Source organism: Taudactylus pleione, unplaced genomic scaffold, assembly GCF_031769625.1.
Source record: "Taudactylus pleione unplaced genomic scaffold, aTauple2 ptg000111l, whole genome shotgun sequence".
NCBI classification, from domain to species: domain Eukaryota; kingdom Metazoa; phylum Chordata; class Amphibia; order Anura; family Myobatrachidae; genus Taudactylus; species Taudactylus pleione.
The window spans coordinates 3,194,029-3,202,046 of NW_028284513.1; the positions used below are offsets into that span (position 1 = coordinate 3,194,029).

The following is an 8,018-nucleotide window of genomic DNA, read 5'->3' on the forward strand; positions in this document are numbered from 1 at the left end:
GATATTACTACTGGGGGCACTACCAGAGGGGATTACTACTGGGGGCACTACAAGGGGGAATTACTTCTGGGGGCACTACCAGGAGGATTACTACTGGGGGCACTACCAGGGGGGATTACTACTGGGAGCACTACAGAGGGGGCTACTACTGGTGGCACTACAAGGGGGGGCTACTACTGGGAGCACTACAAGGGGGGCTACTACTGGGGGCCATTTTTTTATTTTTAAAATTTACCAGTAGCTGCTGCATTTCCCACCCTAGGCTTATACTCGAGTCAATAAGTTTTCCCAGTTTTTTGTGGTAAAATTAGGTACCTCGGCTTATATTCGGGTCGACTTATACTCGAGTATATACGGTAATTTACCACTGGAGGAGAAGAAGGCGGAGTGTCTGAGTAAAAGGAGAGACATTATAATAAGGGGTGCTGATAAAGGTGGTTCCATCGTTATACAAGGTACTGACATTTACATTGCATAATGTGAACATTTGTTAAGTGATGGTCTTACATACAAATTATTGACTAGTGATCCCACAGAGTCTTATAAAAAAGAACTGGACATGATTTTAGAGTCAGCAGTGGATGAAGGTTTGATTTAGTTAAATGCAGGTGCGAAAAGTCTTTGTAAAAAACGGGGATAAGTTTTCACCACTGTTTAGGTGGCGAAAAAAAGTGCAGAATTGGGGTTATGGGGTGCAGAATAAAAAAAATTCGCTTGCAGCCTTTGGAATGTCCCATTAAAGCAATCTGTGTCAAAAAAAATGTTTAAAGTTCCTCAGGACACCCCAAAAAAGGTACTTTCACTTTGTGGACGAAAAAAAATATTGGGGGACAAACTTCTAAACTAGCAAAATCGATCCCGGGGGCGATCCCAAGTATGCGGCTGGTTGCGGCAGGTGCATTTTTTAAGAATTTTAAAAAATCACTTTAGGGACTTAAAAATATGCTTGCACCCATTTTCGTGTACCCCAAATTTGATGGGACTATTTATTTATTTTAAAAGCTAAGTGCTATTCTTCACCAGTTCTTCACAGGTGCATTTATGCACCTACCGTGGCTATTTAGAACCCCAATTACCTTCGGCAGGCCAAATCGGTGGTACCAATAGTAATCCCCCATGTCAGACCATCTTTTGGGGGGGGTGACAGGCTGATCTCCCCAAAAGTGACAGGACTTTACGATACTTACCTTTCCGCTGGGTCCCGTTTTCGGCAGATCCTAATTGAATATGGGGATAAGCGGGTACGCGCCCGATACTTTGGACCTCATTCAGAGTCGGTCGAAGCGCCCCCACAGTCGTACGGGAAAAGGGGCCGGATATGCAAAAGATTCCCTCGCAAGTTGCGGCCCTAAGTTCGGATCAGTAGCTGGCCGACCAAGGGGAGGAAACGGTCGGAATTCAAAATAATACGCCCCCTTCTCGTACGCATTGCACGTCATCTCCGGGCATATAAGAATTAATCGAGACCCTCGGGAACCATCGAAACTGGTCGTAGAGCTTAAGGTTGACCATACCCTCTCTTAAGCTCTACGATCATGTCAGTGTAAAAACCTCCCATGTCACATGTGCCATGACGCTACTTTGTTAATTATGCACTCCCATAAACCGTATGCACTCCCATAAAACGCCGTTCGCATAATTAGGCATGCCTGCGTTGGATCTCCACACCCCTGTTTTCAAGCACCTTCCCCTGTTACCACCCACAAACGCCTCAATCTGTCACTCAAACTACCGACCTGGCTGTGTTCAAAGAGAGAGAAATTTCTGATCGTAGCGGTTAGTTCGCGCACGTGCATTGTGAACTTTACGCATGCGCAGTATAGCGAACATCGGTGGCGGACGACCGTGCTGCCGCTTCGACCGACTCTGAATGAGGTCCTTTATCCCAGAAAAACCGGCGATGATGGCGAAAATTCCGACCTCAGACTTTTCACCACAAATTGAATATGGCCCTAAATCTAAGAATTATTTTAAAAGTGTGTTAGTCTATTATATGTTTAAGTGTAGAGTTTGCTTAAAAAAACCAAATACATTGTAAAACATCGGTTAACATCGGTTCCAGAGAAGCAAAGTTTGTATCTAAATAATGTTTTGTACTCAATGTTAAAAACATTGGTATAATGTTTTCTTTCGATGTCCCATCCCGGGCCCCGGCCACATCCGTCTGATGAACCAATTTTTATTTCTTATACCGGAGCTGCAGTGCCTGCCGTGGCCTGCAGTTAAGCCCCGCCCCTCCCGACATTTGGCTTTGCTTCCTTTTCAAAGAGTCGTGAATCTGGCCATTGACCTGGTCCAACTGGTCCTCTCACCTGACCTGGCTCTCTTCCCCTCCTCACCTCGACCTGGCTTGTGTGACTGTGTGGTTTAATTTGAATTCTGGATACTATTGTGTGACCACGCCCCCTTTTTGTGAGACCACGACCCTTTGTGCACCATGTGCCTACGGCGCACACTGTACCTTTGTAGAAAACTATAAGGAAGGGCGCAAATGTAATAGTTTGCAGGAGGGCGCCAAACACCCTAGCACCGGCCCTGACTGTACCCGTACATCTCTAATAAAAAACAAAATAGCAATAATGACAAACATTAGATGAAATCATGATGATGTGATGTAAATGTTTTATGGTGTAATTTCCACTTGAAATTTCCAGATTTCCTGGTCTCTACCTAATTTTCCTTGATCATAATTTCCTGAAAAATGTATGTAAAAAAAAAGTTGCCCTTTCAAGACAGTACATACATACATACACAGTAATATAAAAGCTAAGTAAAGAAAACAAAAAAACTAAGCTGAAAAAGTAATTTTAATAATTTCAAGGCATTTCAAGAACTAATTTCCCAGTAATCAGGAAAACAGCAAGAGAAACACTATTCCTGATCATGGTAAAAGTTTCCTGTATATGGGAAAAACCTGTAAGTGGAAACATTGATCATAACCCAAGAGCAGGTTGGCCTAGAGGCACATGTACGATCATCTGAAGGAGACGTTTCGTCAGCAGTGGTTTCTGAGGAGTGACTCAACATTCTGACAGTAACTAGACACTATTTGATGCATGAAATTGAGGTAGTCCCAGAAGTTTCTTTATTAAAGGCAGAAAGCTCTAAAATCTTGAGAAAATGGGGAGATTCCTACACAAATACTGTATCAATGGGCCCTAGCTTGTGAAGACTATTGTCAGCTATCACAGAAGGTAGGCTATGTATCATTGACAACAGTGGGCTGTGCCCCTATGGCTAACACAGGATGCCAGTGACAAAGGTGCCCACAGGAGAGAATGCCTTATTGCTAAAATAAAGCATTTTTCTTTATCTTTTAAAAATACATATGTGTGTGTGTGTGTGTGTGTGTGTGTGTGTGTGTGTGTGTGTGTGTGTGTGTGTGTGTGTGTATTTTACTTTTTCTACTTTTTAAACACACTTTACTTTTACTGACTGTAGGGGGTATATTTACTAAAGTGCGGGTTTTTAGAAGTGTCCATAGCAACCAATCAGATTCTACTTAACATTTATCTAGCACCTTCTAGAAGATAATAAGCTAGAATCTGATTGGTTGCTATGGGCAACATCTCCACTTCTAAAAAATAGCACTTTAGTAAATATATCCCTAGAACTGGAAGTCTAAATAGGGCTTCAAATTCCAGTGTTTATGTGGAAGTCGATAATCTGGATCACAAATGCGCTCTTTGGCAGCTAACTGGCCTGGCAAGTGGTAAAACTAATCTGCCGACCAGTGTCACCAGGCAGTCAAGCTTTGCTCAGCTGCCCCTGGTGACCTTTCTTAAAAAGCTAGAAGAAAAAAGATTTTCTATCACTGAGATGAGCATCATCTCATCATCTTTCTAGTGGGGTCTTCATAAATAGAGCCCCTAAACCATTGGTCAGAAGTGCGCTGATCATAAGAATACAAAATGCAGCACACAAGGAAGTAAGCGCTAAAGTCCCTGATTGAGTTATAATATGACATTGTATTTTAGACTGCTGTTTAATATTTTCTTTTCTTCACCTATACTTTTAGTATCTATTCTTTTTTTATATGGTGTTGAAGCCGGATGGTTGGCTGAAACATAAATTGTAAAATTAAAATCTGCACGACGCCATTTTATGTTGCCCCTGACGACGCCACCTTTGCGTAGTCAGCATGAAACCATTTTGTGCAATGCTAATATGCTATTATTAGCATCGTGCGATTACATTGCTACCGCATATTGTTAAAAGTCCTACCATACTCCATACGCACATTAAATCATACATATAATATACAAGACGCACAGCGCACAGTTGTGCTGTTTATTAAAACACTCTGCACATAAAACGCACCACGTATATTAGCGACCATATGCAATATCCACACACTGACACATTGCATACTTACACAAAAAGGTTCCCTAGCATTAAGGTTAATATTAAAGGTTTTATATGTTATCAAATCTATTGTTAAATGCAGGTATTTGATATCTAGGGTTTAGTACATGATAAGCAGACCGTGTTTGGTGCTATTCTAAACCACTGTTTATTTACAGATCTCCGGTTCCATCGGCAAGGAGATCGCAACATGCGTCTGCGAATTATGGATCATAGAGAGATAGGCATTGAATTGTACTGTGTAATGTAATCTTTATTAGCCAGTTTAGACTTGTTCTTCGGCGGGAAAACGCACACAAAGAGCTGTTGGGGGGCTGAACTATTACAATACAAACTGACCTATGAACTGTATCGTAACAGAAGAACCAGGAGGAAGAACCAATGGGATTATGCCAACTCATACTATTGTATTGCCTATCTCTGCAAGGGTACATATGCAAGCACTCTAGATCTGGTAGTTAGTCTTATTTCCTTTTCTGTTGGCGGGGGTTTCATAGTTGATGCTGGGAAATCTGGATCCAGAGCGCATGCGTATGTATCAACTGTACATTGTATGTTGTATAACCTTTGTGCTAATTGTATTGTATATCAAGGCATGTAACTATATGCTTTTATGTGAATAATAACTTTTGTGCTTTGGAACCACACTCAAAGTCTGGAAAGCGATTATTTCATATGCGTAAGATACGCTAAATAGCGACTTTAGGGTATAGAGGTTAAATAGGAATCCATAGTAAACTCCTGATTCCAGCATATCTCACAGCCAGCACAGCAAGCGCCCTCTCCTTAACATCAAGAACATTGGAAAGTAGTTTCCAGACCTCTGCTTCTGTCTCAGTAAGCAGCCTCTGTTTTACAGACATTAGGATGTGTACAAACGCTCTCTGTATTTCACATTTTGGCTGCTCTCCCGATGACAAGGCTTTTAATCTTTCAGCTCATACTGCAGTTGTGCACATGGTAAGAAAACTACTCCAAGTTGTGCTCTTTTAACAGGTCCGGCTAATAAGGCCCTGGCTTCCCCTGTGCAGTGTAAGCCTAATTCATAGAGACAGCCCAGCGCGGAGCAAGGATGTGTGCCCTTCATGCAGACTCACTGCCAGAAACATCTAGTAAGATGGGGAAGTGGGAGCCCCTAGCTTGTCAGAGAGGCAGAAAGAATTTTCCATGAGTGGTCATTAATTGCTCCAGTCTGTGGCTGCAATATGTATCTTGACATTCGAATATAAACTGAGTAGGGGCAATGCTCACTCTGCACCCTTACTTCAGTCCGACACACAGGATAAACACCCATTCCTTCACATCTCGCCCTAATTCTGCAATTAACCTTTTCCACGCACCGCATCGCTTTGTTTCACGCAAGTGGATTCTTTAGCTCATTCATGTGGAATGTTGTCTCAGATTATCCATTACATTATGTACAGTATGTCTGTCATCACAAACATTTGCAATTTGAGTACAGTATGTAAAGATATATTATCAATATTTGAGCCAGAATAGATTTATGCTCCATATACTGTCTGTAATGTTATATTTCCATATTAATGCTATTATGATGGATTTTCTGCTTGACCATCGTCTGCTCTTGTATATGTTGCACAATGACATCTCCCCTCGGAATTAGAAAACAAAACAATTGTTCTTATGTACTTATTTCAGAGGAACGCCTTTTCTTTTTTGCAGATGTAGAACCTCATAGGAATTCTGCCTTATTTGCACACAATGTGCAGCTTCTCACCTGATGCGATACCAGAATGACCCCATTTGTGGAACTGACACACTTGTTGTCATGTGACTAAGGGCCTCATTCAGAGGCAGACGCAGTATCAATGCTGCATGCAGTTGGCCGATGTAATAAGTCTACGCATACGTCCAAGTCACACTGAGCATAGGTCCCAATGGTTACCGCAGGGAGACTTAGAATGATTTTGGATGCTAGATCTGGGGATTTCAGAGGGCAATCCTAGTAGATAATGGGGGGTGGCTAGCCAGACATAGGCTTGCCACTGACAGCGACTGCACCTACAGTAAAGACGAAGTAGCGCTGACACAGGAAGCCATGTTCATATGGAGAAATTGCACCTGCCATAGGGCTGTGCAAGTTTTGGTGGTGCAGGTGGTGGTGCACTGATGGTGCTTCTAAAAACGCACTGCGATGGATTAGCACCGCTGCAAGAGGGAATATCAGTATGCTCAGGATCCCACGTCTGACCTCAGAAGCAGCCCCTAAATGTTTGGATCAGTCACTATGATTCATCAATATAAAGGATTGGTAGTAGCAAGATGGCAAAAATGTAACAGTGTATCACATAAATAAAAGGACATCTATTATTAATGACTAGATTCCCTCAATCTTATATTAAAAGCTATGTTCTGCCATTGAACAATTCAGATCATGTTTTTTACTGCTACAGTAGATGCTGTAGGTGTCAAATACCACAGACTTAATAAATAGGGCTCTACTTTATTATAGGGTTAACATGTATGTATCAGTCTTGAATGTGTATTTGTTATCCATTAGACCAGGGTGTCATGTTTTGACAGAACAAACAAGCCCCAGAGCAGTCATATTCCACTGAGAACATTCACTCTACAATGAGAGACATTTGACTGCTCTGTAATTGTGTATGGTGCTCTATTAAACCTTTTTTGAAGAACCAACCAAATAATAAAAAAAAACCTGTTTAGCCATTATCTTTAGTGGCCTTTACTGTCAGGTAATTTACATTATTGTCATTGTTCATTTCTTGTACTGTTCTTATGTCAATCATTCTGTAAATACTAAGTTTTTCTATTTTGGATACATACTGGTGCTGTCTTTTATATTTTCTGAGAAAATAACCTGTAATAGAAACCAGCTTTGCAGATATATTTCTTTAACCTAAAACATGGTAGGACTGCCTCTTTAAGATTTAATTTATGCAATATATACATTTCCATATACTTTAATGAACATGCATAACAGAATACTGTAGTAACCAATAAATAGAGTGTAATTTCCCTGTAAAACCAGACACCAGTAAGCTACTGTACTTCTCACACTGATCTAACACATCAAAACTCTTGTTTTTAAATGAGATCACACACATTCATGCTTTAATGCTGAAGTCACACAGGTTTTTGAGCTTTTGATGTAATTACGGTGCCTTTCAAAGTTGCAGCTGTGTAAGTGTAACGGTTGGCACTGGAACAATGAATGTCAGTGACCAGGGGTTGCGTGATGACGCAGAAAGACGCATGTGACGGGGGCAAGTGGCGGCACGCTTCTCTGCATTTTTAGCCCCCAAATTTAAAACAGCAATAATGTTTAAGTTAGTACAATTACCCCACTGTCTCACTGGACCAACAATGCACTACAATCCCTACCATTTTGCCCCAGTTTGATTCCAACAGACTTTTACATTTATAATGAATATAAACTCATAAAACCCCAGAGAATAGGAAAATTAAATAAGAATTGCATTCTAGTTGGCAATTAAAGAGTTATTATTTTTGATTTGTGTGGCTAGCCAATAGCGAAAATACAAAGATATGTCCTCCAGGGATAAACATCTCCAGGTACAATTCTTTATAACCTAGGACTGTCCCTGGAAATTAGGTACAGGTGGCAACTACAGCACATAGTAGTTACAGGGGTTATTCTTGCTACTGTG

At 41.1% G+C, this 8,018-nt stretch overlaps 1 long non-coding RNA gene across 1 annotated transcript in view; it reads left to right on the forward strand.

The window, feature by feature from the left end:
* LOC148525152 (uncharacterized) overlaps positions 1-6,940 on the forward strand; it is a 69,112-nt gene extending 62,172 nt beyond the window's left edge. The window contains exon 4 of the long non-coding RNA XR_015878308.1: positions 4,524-6,940. This is a non-coding gene — a long non-coding RNA (uncharacterized LOC148525152). The remainder of the gene's footprint in view (positions 1-4,523) is intronic.
* The last annotated feature ends 1,078 nt before the right edge of the window (positions 6,941-8,018 follow it).